General features: G+C 38.4%; 1 non-coding gene across 1 annotated transcript; it reads right to left on the reverse strand.

Moving 5' to 3' along the window:
• Positions 1–1,394: 1,394 nt before the first annotated feature.
• On the reverse strand, positions 1,395–1,502 carry LOC148568110 (small nucleolar RNA R71). Its single transcript, XR_015881955.1, has one exon. It is a non-coding gene; the product is annotated as a small nucleolar RNA R71 (small nucleolar RNA).
• Positions 1,503–18,769: the final 17,267 nt, after the last annotated feature.

The raw sequence follows: 18,769 nt of genomic DNA on the forward strand, positions 1-18,769 counted from the left end.
GTTCATCTTGACTTTCATAGTGTTCTTGCATGCATCACATGTTTTGATCCAAAATTTTCATGCATCGAGTCTTTTTGATGTTTTTCTCTTTCATCATTAAAAATTAAAAAAATCAAAAAAATTTCTTTCCCTTATTCTATCATAAAATTTCGAAAATTTGGGTTGACTTTTTCAAAAATTTTTCAAAATTAGTTGTTTCTTATGAGTCAAATCAAATTTTCATTTTAAAAACTCTATCTTTTTCAAATCTTTTTCAAAAAACCAAATCTTTTTGTTTCTTGTTAGTCAAGTAATCAACTTTAATTTTCAAAATCAAATCTTTTTAAAATTCTTTTTCAAATCTTTTTTAAAATAAATTTCAATCACATCTTTTTCAAAATTTAATTTCGAAATCTTTTCTAACTTTTTATCTTTTCAAATTTGATTTTCAAATCTTTTTCAATTAACCAATTTACTTTTTGTTTGATTCTTATCTTTTTCAAAACTACCTAACTAACTCCCTCTCTAATTTTCGAAAATCCCTTCCCTCTTTTTCAAATTTCCTTTTTAATTAACTAATTGTTTTAATTTCAATTTAATTTGATTTCAATTTTAATTTTCGAATTTTAACTTTAATTTTAAAATTTTTTTATTTTATTTTATTTAAATTTTCGAATTCTTCTCTTCTTCACCTCCTTCTATTTATTTATTCATCTACTAACACTTCTCCTCCACCCAAAAATTCGAACCCCATCCCCTTCTCTGTGTTCGAATTTTTCCTCTTCTCCTTCTTACATTCTTCTCTTCTTATACTTGCATAAGGAATCTCTATACTGTGACATAGAGGATTCCATATTTTCTTTTTTGTTTTCTTCTTTTTCATATGAGCAGGAACAAGGATAAGAACATTCTTGTTGAGGCTGATCCTGAACCTGAAAGGAATCTGAAGAGGAAGCTAAAGGAAGCTAAAGCACAACTCTCTGGAGAAAATCTGACAGAAATTTTCGAAAAAAGAAGGAGACATGGCCGAAAATAATAACAATGCAAGGAAGATGCTTGGTGACTTTACTGTACCAAATTCCAATTTACATGGAAGAAGCATCTCAATCCCTGCCATTGGAGCAAACAACTTTGAGCTTAAACCTCAATTAGTTTCTCTGATGCAACAGAACTGCAAGTTTCATGGACTTCCATCTGAAGATCCTTTTCAGTTCTTAACTGAGTTCTTGCAGATCTGTGATACTGTTAAGACCAATGGAGTTGATCCCAAGGTCTACAGGCTTATGCTTTTCCCGTTTACTGTAAGAGACAGAGCTAGAGTATGGTTGGACTCTCAACCTAAAGATAGCCTGAACTCTTGGGATAAGCTGGTCACGACTTTCTAAGTCAAGTTCTTTCCTCCTCAAAAGCTTAGCAAGCTTAGAGTGGATGTTCAAACCTTCAAACAAAAGGAAGGTGAGTCCCTCTATGAAGCTTGAGAGAGATACAAAGAACTGACCAAAAAGTGTCCTTCTGACATGCTTTCAGAATGGACCATCCTGGATATATTCTATGATGGTCTGTCTGAGCTATCGAAGATGTCATTGGACCACTCTGCAGGTGGATCCATTCACCTTAAGAAAACGCCTGTAGAATCTCAAGAACTCATTGACATGGTTGCAAATAACCAGTTCATGTATACTTCTGAAAGGAATCCTGTGAGTAATGGGACGCCTATGAGGGAGGGAGTTCTTGAAATTGATACTCTGAATGCCATATTGGCTCAGAATAAAATATTGACTCAGCAAGTCAATATGATCTCTCAGAGACTGAATGGATTGAAGGAATCATCCAACAGTACTAAAGAGGCATCTTCTGAAGAAGAAGCCTATGATCCTGAGAACCCTGCAATAGCAGAGGTGAATTACATGGGTGAACCCTATGGAAACACCTATAATCCCTCATGGAGAAATCATCCAAATTTCTCATGGAAGGATCAACAAAAGCCTCAACAAGGCTTTAATAATGGTGGAAGAAACAGGTTTAGCAATAGCAAGTCTTTTCCATCATCCACTCAGCAACAGACAGAGGATTCTGAGCAGAATCCATCTAGCTTAGAAAATATAGTCTCTGATCTATCTAAGGCCACTTTAAGTTTCATGAATGAAACAAGGTCCTCCATCAGAAATTTGGAGGCACAAGTGGGCCAGCTGAGTAAAAGAGTCACTGAAACTCCTCCTAGTACTCTCCCAAGCAATACAAAAGAGAATCCAAAAAGAGAGTGCAAGGCCATTGATTTAACCATCATGGCCAATCCTACAAGGGAGGGAGAGGACGTGAATCCCAGTGAGGAAGACCTCCTGGGACGTCCAGTGACCAATAGGGAGTTTCCCTCTAAGGAACCAAAGGAATCTGAGGGTCATCTAGAAACCATAGAGATTCCATTGAACCTCCTTCTACCCTTCATGAGCTCTGATGAGTATTCTTCTTCTGAAGAAAATGAGGATGTTACTGAAGAGCAAGTTGCCAAGTACCTTGGTGCAATCATGAAGCTGAATGCCAAGTTATTTGGTAATGAGACTTGGGAAGATGAACCTCCCTTGCTCATCAATGAACTGAGTGATCTGGATCAACTGACATTGCCTCAGAAGAAACATGATCCTGGAAAGTTTTTAATACCTTGTACCATAGGCACCATGACCTTTGAGAAGGCTCTATGTGACCTTGGGTCAGGGATAAACCTCATGCCACTCTCTGTAATGGAGAAACTGGGAATCTTTGAGGTGCAAGCTGCCAGAATCTCATTAGAGATGGCAGACAACTCAAGAAAACAGGCTTATGGACTAGTAGAGGATGTGCTAGTAAAGGTTGAAGGCCTTTACATCCCTGCTGATTTCATAATCCTAGACACTGGGAAGGAAGAGGATGAATCCATCATCTTTGGAAGATCCTTCCTAGCCACAGCAAGAGCTGTGATTGATGTGGACAGAGGAGAGTTGGTCCTTCAACTGAATGAGGACAACCTTGTGTTTAAAACTTAAGGATCTGCTTCTGTAACCATGGAGAAGAAGCATGAAGAGCTTCTCTCACAGTAGAGTCAACCAAAGCCCCCACAGTCAAACTCTAAGTTTGGTGTTGGGAGGCCACAACCAAACACTAAGTTTGGTGTTGAACCCCCACATTCAAATTCTAAGTTTGGTGTTGGGAGGTTCCAACCTTGCTCTGATTATCTGTGAGGCTCCATGCGAGCTCACTGTCAAGCTATTGACATTAAAGAAGAACTTGTTGGGAGGCAACCCAATATTATCTAATTATATTTATTTATTTTTGTTATTTCGTGTTTTATTAGGTTGATGATCATGTGGAGTCATAAAAACTACTGAAAAAAATCAAAAACAGAATGAAAAACAACATTAAAAATAGCACACCCTGGAGGAGAGGCATGCTGGCGTTAAACGCCAGAAACAAGCATCTGTCTGGCGTTTAACGCCAGAACCAAGCATCTACCTGGTGTTAAACGCCAGAAACAAGCTGCATTTGGGAGTTTAACGCCAGAAACAGGCAGCAGTCTGGCGTTAAATGCCAGGATTGCACAGCAAGGACATTTTACATGCCTAATTGGGGCAGGGATGTTAAGTCCTTGACCCCACTTGATCTGTGGACCCCACAGGATCTCCACTTTTTCTTCTCTCCTCTTCACACCTTTTCATAACTCTATTCCCTAAATACCCTTCACCAATCAACTCAATCACTCTTCTCCATCACCTCTTCACCACTCACATCCATCTTCTCTTCCCCAAAAACCCCACCTACTTTCAAAATTCAAACTATTTTCCCTCCCAAACCCAACCCTAATGGTCGAACCTTAACCCTTCCCCCACTCCTATATAAACCTCTCATTCTTTCTTCCTTTTCACACAACATAAACCTCTCTTCTCCCCCTTGGCCGAAACAACCTCTCTCTCCCTCTCCTCCATTTCTCTTCTTCTCCTTCTTCTTTCTTTCTTCTTTTGCTTGGGGACGAGCAAACATTTTAAGTTTGGTGTGGTAAAAGCATAGCTTTTTGTTTTTCCATAACCATTTATGGCCCCTAAGGCCAGAGAAACCTCTAGAAAGAGGAAAGGGAAGGCAATTGCTTCCATGCTTGAGTCATGGGAGATGGAGAGATTCATCTCAAAGGTCCATCAAGACCACTTCTATGAAGTTGTGGCCAAGAAGAAAGTGATCCCTGAGGTTCCTTTCAAGCTCAAAAAGAATGAGTATCTGGAGATCCGACATGAGATCCAAAGAAGAGGTTGGGAAGTCCTCACCAACCCTATTCAACAAGTTGGGATCTTAATGGTTCAAGAGTTCTATGCAAATGCATGGATCACTAGGAACCATGATCAAAGTGTGAACCCGAATCCAAAGCATTGGCTTACCATGGTTCGGGGGAAATACTTAGATTTCAGTCCGGAAAATGTAAGGCTGGCGTTCAACTTGCCAATGATGGAAGAGAACGCACGCCCTACACAAGAAGGGTCAACTTTGATCAAAGGTTGGACCAAGTCCTCATAGACATATGTGAGGAAGGAGCTCAATGGAAAATTGACTCAAGAGGCAAGCCAGTTCAACTAAGAAGGCATGACCTCAAACCAGTGGCTAGGGGATGGCTAGAGTTCATTCAACGCTCAATCATTCATACTAGTAACTGGTCTGAAGTTACTATAGACCGGGCCATCATGATCCATAGTATCATGATTGGAGAGGAGGTGGAAGTTCATGAGATTATACCTCAAGAACTTTACAAGGTGGCTGACAAGTCCTCCACTTGGGCAAGGTTAGCCTTTCCTCACCTCATATGCCACCTCTGCAATTCGTCTGGAATTGACATAGAGGGAGACATCCTCAATGAAGAGGATAAGCCCATCACTAAGAAAAGGATGGAGCAAACAAGAGATCATGGACCTCAACAAGAGTATGAGGAAATTCCTCACCATGAAATCCCTGAGATGCCTCAGGGGATGCACTTTCCTCCACAAAACTATTGGGAGCAAATCAACACCTCCCTAGGAGAATTAAGTTCCAATATGGGACAACTAAGGGTGGAGCACCAAGAGCATTCCATCATCCTCCATGAAATTAGAGAAGATCAAAGAGCTATGAGGGAGGAGCAACAAAGACAAGAAAGAGACATAGAGGAGCTCAAAAGCACCATTGGTTCTTCAAGAATAGGAAGACGCCACCCTCACTAAGGTGGACTCATTCCTTAATCTCCTTATCTATTTATTTTCTGTTTTTGGTTTCCATGCTTCATGTTTAATTATGTTTGTGTCTTTACTATATGATCATTAGTGTCTAAGTGTCTATGCCTTAAAGTTATGAATATGAATCCATCACCTCTCTTAAATGAAAACTGTTCTAAAAACAAAAGAACAAGAAGTACATGGTTTCGAATTCATCCTTGAAACTAGTTTAATTATTTTGATGTGGTGGCAATACTTTTTGTTTTTTGAATGTATGCTTGAACAGTGCATATGTCTTGTGAAGTTGATGTTTATGAATGTTAAATATGTTGGCTCTTGAAGAATAAGGAAAAAAGGAGAAATGTTATTTGATAATCTGAAAAATCATAAAAATGATTCTTGAAGCAAGAAAAAGCAGTGAATACAAAAGTTTGCAGAAAAAAAAAAAAGAAAAATAGCAAAAAAAAGGAGAAAAAGAAAAAGAAAAAGCAAGCAGAAAAAGCCAAAAGCTCTTTAAACCAAAAGGCAAGAGCAAAAAGCCAATAGCCCTTAAAACCAAAAGGCAAGGGTAAATAAAAAGGATCCAAGGCTTTGAGCATCAGTGGATAGGAGGGCCTAAAGGAATAAAATCCTGGCCTAAGCGGCTAAACCAAGCTGTCCCTAACCATGTGCTTGTGGCGTGAAGGTGTCAAGTGAAAACTTGAGACTGAGCGGTTAAAGTCAAGGTCCAAAGCAAAAAAAGAGTGTGCTTAAGAACCCTGGACACCTCTAATTGGGGACTTTAGCAAAGCTGAGTCACAATCTGAAAAGGTTCACCCAGTTATGTGTCTGTGGCATTTATGTATCCGGTGGTAATACTGGAAAACAAAGTGCTTAGGGCCACGGCCAAGACTCATAAAGTAGCTGTGTTCAACAATCAACATACTGAACTAGGAGAATCAATAACACTATCTGAATTCTATGTTCCTATAGATGCCAATCATTCTGAACCTCAATGGATAAAGTGAGATGCCAAAACTATTCAAGAGACAAAAAGCTACAAGTCCCGCTCATCTGATTGGAGCTAAGTTTCATTGATATTTTGGAATTTATAGTACATTCTCTTCTTTTTATCCTAACTGATTTTCAGTTGCTTGGGGACAAGCAACAATTTAAGTTTGGTGTTGTGATGAGTGGATAATTTATACGCTTTTTGGCATTATTTTTACATAGTTTTTAGTATGATTTAGTTAGTTTTTAGCATATTTTTATTAGTTTTTAAATAAAAATCACATTTCTGGACGTTACTATGAGTTTGTCTATTTTTTTGTGATTTCAGGTATTTTCTGGCTGAAATTGAAGGACTTGAGCAAAAATCAGATTCAGAGGTTGAAGAAGGACTCCAAATGGTGCGCTCTCAATTGCTTTGGAAAGTAGACATCCAGGGCTTTCCAAAAATATATAATAGTCCATACTTTGCCCGAGTATAGACGACGCAAACTGGCGTTCAACGCTAGTTCCATGCTGCATTCTGGAGTTAAACGCCAGAAACAGGTTGCAAAATGGAGATAAATGCCAGAAACAGGTTACAAATTGGCGTTCAACTCCAAGAGAAGCCTCTACACATGTAAAGCTCAATGCTCAGCCCAAGCACACACCAAGTGGGTCCCAGAAGTGGATTTCTGCATCATTTACTCATTTTTGTAAGCCCTAGTAACTAGTTTAGCATAGATAGGACTTTTTACTATTGTATTGGAAGGAATCTTTGGAATATCTTTAGTTTCATCTTTTGATCACGTTTAGAGTGCTGGCCATTCGGCCATGCCTGGACCTTGTGACTTATGTATTTTCAATGGTAGAGTTTCTATACTCCATAGATTAAGGTGTGGAGCTCTGCTGTTCCTCATGAATTAATACAAAGTACTACTGTTTTTCTATTCAATTCAAGCTTATTCCTTCTCTAAGATATCCATTCGTACCCAAGAACATGATGAATGTAATGATTATGTGACGCTCATCATCATTCTCACCTATGAACGCGTGCCTGACAAACACTTCCGTTCTACATGCAAACAAGCTAGAATGAGTATCTCTTAGATATCTAATACAGAGGACCGAGTCCGAGATATTAGAATCTTCGTGGTATAAGTTATAACCCATGGACAGCCATTCTTGAGATCTGGAAAGTCTAAACCTTGTCTGTGGTATTCCGAGTAGGATCTGGGAAGGGATGGCTGTGAGGAGCTTCAAACTCGTGAGTGCTGGGTGTAGTGACAGACGCAAAAGGATCGTAAATCCTATTCCAGTATGATCGAGAACCAACAGATGATTAGCCATGTAGTGACAGCGCATTGGACCATTTTCACAGAGAGGATGGGATGTAGCCATTGACAACGGTGATGCCCTACATAAAGCTTGCCATGGAAGGGAGTAGGAATGATTGGATGAAGACAGCAGGAAAGCAGAGGTTCAGAGGAACGAAAGGCATCTCTATACGCTTATCTGAAATTCTCACCAATGAATTACATAGGTATCTCTATCCTAGTTTATGTTTCATTTATCTTTTAATTATCAAAACTCTATAACCTTTTGAATCCGCCTAACTGAGATTTACAACGTGACTATAGCTTGCTTCAAGCCGACAATCTCCGTGAGATCGACCCTTACTCACGTAAGGTTTATTACTTGGACGACCCAGTGCACTTGCTGGTTAGTTGTGCAAAGTTGTGACAAAGTGTGATTTACGTTTGAGAGCACAATCCATTGGCGCCATTGTTGAAGATCACGATTTCGCATACCATTGTGCCTTCTATGAATGCCAACAATTTTGAGTTGAAGCCTCAGCTCATCACTTTGGTGCAACAAAACTGTCAGTTTCATAGACTCTTACAGGAAGACCCAAACTTGTTCATCTCTACTTTTCTACAAATTTGTGATACAGTGAAGATCAATAGAGTCCATCCTGATATTTATCGATTGTTGCTTTTTCCATTTGCTATACGGGACCGAGCGAAGCAGCGGCTTGATACATAACCTACGGAGAGCTTGTATACATGGGATAAGTTGGTCAGTAGATTCTTGACTAAATTATTTCTACCTCAGAGGCTGACCAAGCTAAGGATTAATGTCCAGACCTTCAGGCAACAAGAGGGTGAATCTCTCTATCAATCTTAGGAGAGGTATAACGTTATGATCAGAAAGTGCCCTTCCGACATGTTTTCGGACTGGATATAGTTGTAGATGTTTTATGATGAGATTACTCAGGCCGCAAGAACTTCTTTGGACAATTCTGCAGGAGGATCCCTTTATATGAAGAAAACCATTGAAGAGACTCTAGAGTTGATTGAGATGGTTGCTAATAACCAATATTTATACTCTTCTAAGAGGACCGCCATGAGTAAGGGAGTCATGAAATTAGATGCTCTGGATACCACTCTTGCTCAGAATAAAGCCATGTCTCAATAGATAAAGGCCATCACTCAACACTTGGGTGAATTACAAGTCTCAGTTATTAATACCCAAGATGGTTCTTATGACATGAGTGGTAGATTTTCTCAAGGTGAGAATTATGATTATGGTCAACTTTCCTTTGAAGAGGTTAATTGCATGGGTAATTCATCTAGTCCCTCCAATAATGATCCTTTTTCCAAGACTTATAATCCGGGTGGAGGAATCACCCAAATTTTGGATAGAAAAATCCACCACAGAGGAAACTACACTTCAACAATAACAAATCTACTCAGGGTAATTTCAATCAGAATAATTTCAATAACAATAACCGACAGTTTTAGTTATCTCAACCACACCATGCACCCTCCTCTTCTCAGAAGCCTTCTGACTTAGAATCTCTAGTTGTGAAACTTGCCAAGAACACTAATAGTTTCATGCAAGAAACCAGAGTTTCAATTAGAAATTTGGAAGTTCAAATGGATCAGTTAAGCAAGCAAGTAGTTGAGAGGCCTCCTAACACCTTTCCCAGTGTTATAGTGCCCAACCCAAGGAAAGAGTGTAAGGCCATACATCTGAGAAGTGGTAAGAGAGCAGGTAAGGAAGCTCAGGCTAGTGAGGAGCCAGTTGAAAAAGAAGCTCCAGAGAAGGCTCTAGACAAGATGGAGCACGCCCCTGAGAGGCACCCAAGCAACCCTTTTTCGGTTGATGTTGAGAAATACAAAGTTAAGTCTCTAGTGCCTGAGTATAAGCCTAAAATTCCATGTCCTCAGAGGCTTCAGAAGGCATCCAAAGACAAGCAATTTTCAAGATTTTTAGAGGTCTTCAGAAAGCTTCAGATTAACATTCCTTTTGTAGAGGCTTTGGAGCAAATGCCTCTTTATGCTATGTTCATGAAGGAATTGTTGACCAACAAGAATAATTAGAAAGAGAGTGAAACCATGGTTCTCACAAAGGAATGCAATGCAATTATTCAGAAGGATCTCCTTGAGAAGATGCAAGATCTGGGAAGCTTTTTAATTCCTTGCACCATTAGAGATATTACTATTCAGAGAGAATTATGTGATCTTGGAGCAAGCATCAATCTCATGCCACTTTCCTTGATGAGAAAGCTCCAAATGGATGAGGCAAGACCCACTAAAATTTCTCTTTAACTTGCCAACCGTTCAATTAAATTTTCTCTTGGGGTTGTTAAGAATTTACTAGTGAAAGTTGGATCCTTTATTTTTCTTGCTGATTTTGTGATACTGGATATGGAAGAAGATGTGAATGCTTTTATTATTTTGGGAAGACCTTTTCTAGCTATAGGGAGAGCCCTTATTAATGTGAAAAAGGGTGAGTTGACTTTCAGAGTCAATGATGAAGAGGTTGTCCTTAATATTCTTGAGGCCCTGCAACATCCTAGTGATTTTGAGTGATATATGAGAGTTATTCTTATTGAGCATTGATTCAAGAGGTCTTTGAAGCGGAAGAGCTTGATGGTATTTTGGAACCCCCTATGAAGGATGGTTTGCTAGAGATTGATGATTCATCACCACAAAAAGGGAAACCAAACACGCCTATTAAGTTGGAAGGGCCACCCAAACTTGTGTTGAAGCCCTTGCCTCCCTCTCTGAAGTATGCTTTTCTAGGTGAGCAGGATTCCTATCCAGTGATCATCAGCTCCTCTCTGAATCATGATGAAGATGAAGCTTTGATAAAGGTGCTTAGAAGCCACAAAACAGCTCTTGGGTGGACCATTAGTGACTTGAAAGGGATAAGTCCGGCTATGTGTATGCACAAGATACCACTTGAGGAAGATGGTAAACCTCTAGTACAACAACAAAGGCGGCTCAATCTAACTATGAAAGAGGTGGTCCAGAAAGAAGTGATGAAGCTTTGGAAAGCCGGGATAATTTACCCAATGTCTAATAATCCATGGGTAAGTCCTATGCAAGTGGTTCCCAATAAGGGAGGTGTGACAGTGGTCAAGAATAAGAAGAATGAACTTATCCCTACTAGAATCGTCACGGAGTGGCGTATGTGCATTGATTACAAGAGGCTCAACACGGCAACTAGGAATGACCACTTCCCCTTGCCTTTTATCGATCAGATGCTTGAGAGGTTAGTTGGACATGCATTTTACTAGTTTTTAGATGGTTATTCTGGATACAATCAAATTGTAATTGACTCTCAAGATCAAGAGAAGACGGTTGCCACTTATCCCTTTGGTGTATTTCCTTATAGGAGGATGCCGTTTGTACTATGCAATGCCCCAACAACTTTTCAGAGGTGTATGCTTTCCATATTTTCTGACATGGTTGAAAAGTTTATTGAGGTATTTATGGATGATTTTTCTGTATTTGGTAATTCGTTTGACTCTTGCCTGAGACATCTTTCCTTAGTCTTGAAGCAGTGTCAAGAAACAAACCTTGTTTTGAATTGAAAAAATGCCATTTTATGGTAATTGAAGGTATTTTTCTTGGACACCGAATTTCAAGTAAAGGAATAGAGGTTGTTAGAGCTAAGGTGGAGGTAATTTAAAAATTACCACCAGGAGTTTCTTAGGATATACAGGATTTTATAGAAGGTTCATAAATGATTTTTCTAAAATTGCTAAACCTCTGAGCAACCTCTTGGTTGCAGACATTCCTTTTTGCTTTGATGATAATTGTTTGCATGCTTTTGAGACTCTGAAAGCTCATCTTGTCTCTGCACCCATGATAGCTCCTTCTAACTAGGATTTACAATTTGAATTAATGTGTGATGCCAGTGATCATACTATAGGAGTTGTCTTGGGACAGAGACAAGACAAGCTTGTGCACGTAATTTACTATGTTAGGCGTGTACTAAATGACACACAAAAGAATTACACAACTACAAAAAAAAGAATTATTAGCTGTAGTTTTTGCTTTTGATAAGTTTAGGTCCCATTTGATTGGTTCTATGGTTATTGTTTATACTGACCATACTATTCTTAAGTACCTTCTAACCAAACAGGATGTTAAACTAAGATTGATCAGGTGGGTTCTCCTTTTCCAGGTGTTTGATATTGAGATTAGAGACAAGAAAGGTTCAGAGAATCAAGTGGCTGACCACCTTTTTAGGATTGAACTTGAAGATGTTGTACAACAAACCACTCTTGTGAATGAGACCTTTCCAGATGAGCAACTTCTTATTATTCAGAGATCCCATGATTTGCAGATATTGCAAATTACAAAGCTATGAGGTTCATCCCAAAGGAATACACTAAACAGCAAGTGAAGAAGCTACTGAGTGTTGCCAAGTACTTCTTATGGGAGGAGCCTTATCTTTTCAAGAGATGCTCAGAGGGTATTATCCAGCGATGTGTTCCGGATGAGGAGGCACAACAGATCCTTTGACATTGTCATGGTTCCGAGTACGGTGGCCACTTTGGTGATGAGAGGACAGCAACTAAGGTCCTCCAGAGCGGTTTTTATTGCCCGACTCTCTTTAGAGATGCTCATGATTTTGTGAGGAACGGTGACAAGTGCCAGAGAGCTAGAAATCTTTCCAACAACCATGAGATGCCACAGTAGGGAATATTAGAGATTGAGTTGTTTGATATGTGGGGTATTGATTTCATGAGACCTTTTCCCCTCATATTCAAACAACTAAATTCTAGTGGCAGTTGATTATGTTTCCAAGTGGGTGGAAGTAGTGGCTTTGCCCACTAATGATGCCAAAATGGTGACGAGTTTTCTTTAGAGGTATATTTTCAGCCTATTTGGTTTCCCAAGGACACTAATTAGAAATGTTATGAAAAATGGACCAGACTAGCTAGTTGAACCACTTCAACTCAGAACTGGCCAGGAAAATGGTCCGATTCTCCCCCTGAAACTACCAATTTAAAAACTGTTGAAAAAGCGTTAAACCGGCCAGATGGATCGGACCGGACCAGAAATCGGCTAGTTCTTAATAAATGACGTTGTTTTGATTATTTTAAAAAAACCAAACGCATGCCACATCACTCACACTCCCCAACCTCCTTCGTGATCACACAACTCACCAGCCTTAGCTTTTTCAAGATTTCAAAACCTAAACCAACAACCTAACCTTTTCAATGGATCCCACGCCGCCATCTGTCGTTGTAGGTGCTTCCCCAGTCTCCTCCTTCCCCCTGTCCCAAACCTAAACCCCTAGCTCGGCACGTCGTCGTCGCGTTGTTGATAAATCCCGATTTTGTGGTTTATCTTGTGCTTATTTTGGGGGATTTTATCACCTTTTCCCACATTTATTCAATGAAATAGCATGGTTTTGTAATTCTCCCTTACATTGTGCTTAAGTGTGAAAACATGCTTTTAGGCCTTAAAATAGCTAAATTCAATTCACTTTAATTCCATTCGATGCCTTGATTTATTTGTTGAGTGATTTCAGGTTCATAAGGCAAGTATTAGATGGAAGAAGTGAGGAGAAAACCATGCAAAGTGGGAGAACTCATGAAGAAATGAAGGAACCGTAAAGCTGTCAAGCCTGACCTCCTCGCACTCAATCGACCATAATTTGAGCTACAGAGGTCCAAATGAGGCGGTTCTAGTTGCGTTGGAAAGCTAACAACCTGGGCTTCGAAATGATATAAAATTTGCCATATGTTGCTTCGTGAATAGGGGCGCGCACGAGCCATGTACGCGTGCGCGCCAATGCTGCAAATGGCCCATTAAAAGTGAAATCGTGGCCAGCGATTTGTAGCTCATTTTGGGCCCAATCTAACTCATTTCTGATGCTATTGAACCCAAGGATTGGAGGGGAAATGAACCAAGTAGTCATAGTTTAGTTTTCATCATGTTTTAGGTTAGAATTCTAGAGAGAGAAGCTCTCCATTCTGTCTAGAATTTAGGGTAGTTTAGGTTTAATTTTCTTAAATCCAATTTTCAATTCTTGTTTTGATTTAGTCTTCCCTTTTAATTTCTTGTTACTATATCTTTGTTCTTCTAGTTTTACTTGGCATTTCTTATTTTGCTCTCTTTAATGTTGATGAACAATTGTTGGATCTTAATTTTCTTTAATGCAATTTTATGTTTCCATGTTCTTTTATGTTAATCTTGCTTTCTATTATTGACTACTTGCTATTGATAGTTATGGGTTTCCTTTAATTTTTGCATTTTATGATGTTTACTTTTCTTGCACACTAAGTGTTTGATAAAATATTTCCTCTAGTTTTTGAGTAGTTTCCTTCACTCTTGGCCTAGGCTAAGGGAATGGGTGACCTTGAGTCATTGGGTCTCAATGATTTGGTGATTTGAGAATCCTTGGTGATCAATTTGATACTCATTGATACCAACCCACTACTAATCTAATTAGTAGATAGGTTGGGACTTATGGGTTGACGTGATCAAACCTATTTGACGTACTTCAAGCTTAGAATTAGATATTACATACTTAAAGCTCTTGGAGGTAGACTTAATAGGTTGGCCTCTCATAATTATCAATATTTGGTTTGTAGACAAGGATGGTGATCTCAATTACCTATATCTAGCCAAGAGTTCTTTCCTTTATTTTATTAGTTCTTGTTATTTTACTTTCTTGTCGTTTAATTTCTTACAACAGTATAAAAATCAAAACCCCCCTTGCATCTTCATAGCCAATAATTGAGCACTTCATTGCAATTCCTTGTGAGACGACCCGGAGTTCAAATACTTCGGTTAATTTTTATTTGGGGTGTGTTACTTGTGACAATCAAATTTAATTTGATGTGAGAGTTGTTTGTTGGTTTGTAGCTATGCTTACAACGAAGTAATTCTTTTTTATAAGAAGAAAATCTAGACCAACAACAATTTTTGTATCAGTTGTCTTGTTGCTTTGGTGTTCGAGGTTTTGAGTTTGAGCTGCTCGCCGTTTTTTCGATGTCGTCTTGCCGTCGTGTCTTCGTCATCTCACCGTCATTGTCTTGCTCTCAGTCAAAGGTTAGTGGCACTGTTTAGTGATTTCCTTTTATGCTCTATTGAGTCTGTGTTGAAACTTGAATGTCTGATAATTAGTGATTTCGGAATTTGAAATTAAGTGAATCATTGATTTTGTTTCTGATAATTAGTGATTTCCTGCTGGTGACATTTTTTATTTTTTGAGTACGATGTTTCTGAATTTTTGTTGAAATAGTGATTGATTTCAGGGTTAGGGTGATTATTTGATTTGGAACCGAGTCTGTTGTTTCATTGCTTGATGGGAAAGTAAGTTCTCCCTATCCTCCATCGGATTCGTCCTGCTCGTCGCCCTCTCAATGGTCAGTGACTTTGGTGTGCATTGTTCTTCATTTTTCATTTTATTCTCTAACTCTCTGTTCTGAAATTAACAAATCATTGAATGATTATAGGATTTTGTGTTTTTGTTCAAATCATTGATTTGCTCTGGTTTGGTGTGCTGTTGTGGACTCTGGTGTGCTGTTGCGTGTTTTGTGACTCTGCTACGCTGCTGCTTTATGTTTTTGAAATCATTGAGTGATTATTTGATTTCTAAGTTCTAGCTTTGCTGTGTTGCTGTTGCTTTGTGTTTTTTTTTTTAATTTTGTTGATGATTATTTGATTATTTAGCTTAGGGTTGTGTGTTTTGTCAATTAGCTTAACTTTAATATTAATTATGTGCTTTGTAGCTGTATTTCCTTTTTAACATTTCTTTTCCAATTTTGTATTATAGTGGAAATTGGGATGGATTCTACATTCTAGTATTCTACTCGTTAATTGTTTCTGTAAAAAATAATTCATACTATCAATTTACTTAGTAAATTGTGCAATGAACACATTTTTAAGGTAAGAAAAATAAATTGAAGGGTGGGGGCATGGGGCTAATGAGGCATAAAGGTCTTTTAATTCAATTTTGAAAAGGATTTTACTCTTTTTTTTCTGATTCAAGTGTGTGGAGGGCTGGCGCGAAGAAATGGTCCTAGGAATTGGATGGACAACAACTTGTCTTTAGAGGGATGGGGAAGAGAAGGTGCTTCTTCTGTCTCTTGGTATTGGTGTGGATTTTCTTCTGTGCTTGCAAGCGTGTGTATTAGTGTATTTATTGTGGGGAGCATTGTGTCTGACTCAAAAGAAAGTGCAGAACATGGTTCCCAAGAGAAACTTCACATATATGGCAAAGGAAACAAGTCAAAAAATGTAGTTAGCACTTGTGTTACATGTTTTATGGTTTGTGTTTTGTGTTTTAGGCTTTTAGCTGCTAGGAGAGTAATACTAATATGCTACTGTTGTGTTATGCAATTTTGTGACTTAATTATGCTCATATAGTTATAATTTATTTATTATTTTATTCTAATTGAGCCCCGGTTAGACCGGTTGCACCATTGAACTAGTGAAGCAATGACTAGAGCAGTTCGATGACTGGTCCGGTTCTTAGAACCTTGCTAATTAGTGATAGGGGCAGCCACTTTTGAACCTTCTTCCGATGAACTTGAGTTTGATGTTAAGTAGGGTGCGCAACCTCCTAAGCATATAATAAATGATGAAGAATTGGAAGAAGGTGAGCAAATAACAAATCTTCCTCTTGGAGATGAGCCCACACCAACACATGATTCTTTGGTATTTGAGGAATCTTCTCCTATTGATATTGAGGTAAATGTTGAGATAAGTTCCACATTAACTCCATGTTGTGACATGAAGAGTGGGGAAGAGCTAGAAGAAGTTGGTGAAGAGGTGGTTGAATGTGAAGAACTTTGTCAAGAGGAAGAGATTGAAGTTGAAGAAGCTTGCCAAGAGGTAGAGGTAGTCAAGAAAGTGCACAAGGGGGTAGACCTCGCATTGTCTAAGTGTGGGGAGGTTCCCTGATAAACCACTATTTTATGGTTTATCTTGTGCTCAATTGAGTGGATTTTATCAACTCTTTACCCACTTATTCATACTATTTGCATGTTTTACATTTTCCTTCCTGATTTTGTGCTATGATTGAAAATATGCTTCTTTGATCTTATATTTGCTTATTATTAATCCTCTCTTATTACCATTAGATGCCTTGATACGTGTGTTAAGTGTTTTTAGAGATTACAGGGCAGGAATAGCTCAGAGGATGGAAAGGAAGCATGCAAAAGTGGAAGGAATACAAGAAGTTGGAGAAACTGCTAAGCTGTCCAGCCTGACCTCTTCGCACTCAAACGGCTATAACTTTAGCTACAGAGGTCCAAACAATGCGGTTCTAGTTGGGTTGGAAAGCTAACGTCCAGGGCTTCGATTTGATATATAATATGCCATAGTTGCCCTGACGCTAGGTGACACGAAGGCGTGATCCACGCGGACGCGTCGCATCTGCGAACTTCAATCCGCGCGGCCGCGTGGACGACGCCTCCGCGTCACTTGTCTGCGACCTGAACGTACCAGAATACACAGGGGGCGATTTCTGGGCTGTTTCTAACCCAGTTTGCGGCCCAGAAAACACAGATTAGAGGCTATAAAGTGGGGGAATGCATCCATTCAAAAGGAGGCTCTCATAATTCACTTCTCATGATTTAGATTTAGTTTGGAGAGAGGTTCTCTCCTCTCTCTCTTAGGATTTAGGCTTCTCTTAGTTTTCGGAGTAACTCTCAATCCCAGGTTCTTTATTTTTATTTATTTTCCCAATTTAGTTTATGAACTGTTCCAGATTACTTGAATTAATGTTATTTGAGGTATTTCAGTTATTATTGCTCTCTTTTATTTACATGATTATTGCTTCCCATCTGAAGGCATTCTTATTCCAGTAGATTTACTTTTCCCTTTTGGTTTTGGTTAAGAAATCAGTAACTCAGGAGTTATCTAACTTAACAGCATAATTGTTAATTGTTATCTTGCCAATTGAATTGAAGTTCAATAATCCCTATCTTTTCTTAGGAAATAAATAGGATTCGAAGATTAAACTAATTAGTCCCTTGACTTTTCTTTACTTTAGTAAAGGTTGACTAAGTGGAATTAAGATTCAATTTTTATTATCATTGATAAGGATAACTTGGTCTGGACTTCCAATTTCTCTTACCTTGCCAATAGTTTAGTTTACAGTTATTTATTTATTTTACTTGTTATTTAAATATATCTGTGCCTATTGCCCAAACTCAACATTCCCCAAAAACACACTTTTTCATAATCAATAATAAGAACACCTCCCTGCAATTCCTTTAGAAGACGACCCGAGGTTTAAATACTCGGTTATCAATTTTAAAGGGGTTTGTTACTTGTGACAACCAAAACTTTTGTAAGAAAGGTTGATTGCTTGGTTTAGTAACTATACTTACAACAAGTGTTTATTATAACTTCTAAACCATCAATCTTCAGTTCTTCAAAATGGCGCCGTTGCCGGGGATTTGCAAACGTGTGCCTTATTATTGGTTATTGTAAATATTTTATTTTTGCTTGTTTATTTGTTTTTGTTTTTATTTTCGCTTTTTATTAAGTTAAGAGGTTATTGATTTTTTTTTAAAATTTTTTTTTTCAAAAATCAAATTTCAAAATTCAATTTTAAAAATTTTCAAAAATTCAAATTTAAAAATTTTCAAATTTCAAATTTCAAAAATTCAAATTTCGAAAATTTAAAATTCAAAATTTAAAAATTTAATTTTCAAATTCGAAATTTAAATAACCTCTTAATTTAAATTTGTTTTTATTTTTGTTTTTAATTTTTATTTGCTACTATGAACTCTCACCCCTTTGGCTGAGTCTGGTTACAATAATGTTGTAGGAAGAAGAAATTACAATGAGAACAGGCATCAAGGTTGGAACAATCAATGATGGGAGGAGCCACAAGAATTTGATCAACCCTCATGGCAACAACCACCTCCAGTGGACTATCAACAACCACCACCATATGCCTATGGACCCTTTCCTCAACATGACTTTGGAACACCATACTCACAAGCCTCTTTCCACCATTCACCTCCATATGATCCTAACCCACATCCACCATACCAACCACCTTATGAACCAAATGAACCATACATAGATCCACCCCAAACCTCCATGGAGAAAACACTTGCCAATCTAAACTCTATTATACAAGCTCTCGTCGCCCAAATCAGATCACCAAATACCTTCAACAATCAACCCTCAAGCTCTAGTGCACTTCCTTTTCAACCACAGAATGATCTCTCCATCCCATCACCACCATCCATGGAAGAGCATCCACATCCATCAATCCAAAAGCAAGATGATCCCAATTATGCTATTGATATGGAACAGGAAAGAAGGAATCATCTTCGCGAATCC

This window comes from Arachis ipaensis, chromosome B4, assembly GCF_059453495.1.
Source record: "Arachis ipaensis isolate K30076 ecotype BB chromosome B4, ASM5945349v1, whole genome shotgun sequence".
Lineage (NCBI taxonomy): Eukaryota > Viridiplantae > Streptophyta > Magnoliopsida > Fabales > Fabaceae > Arachis > Arachis ipaensis.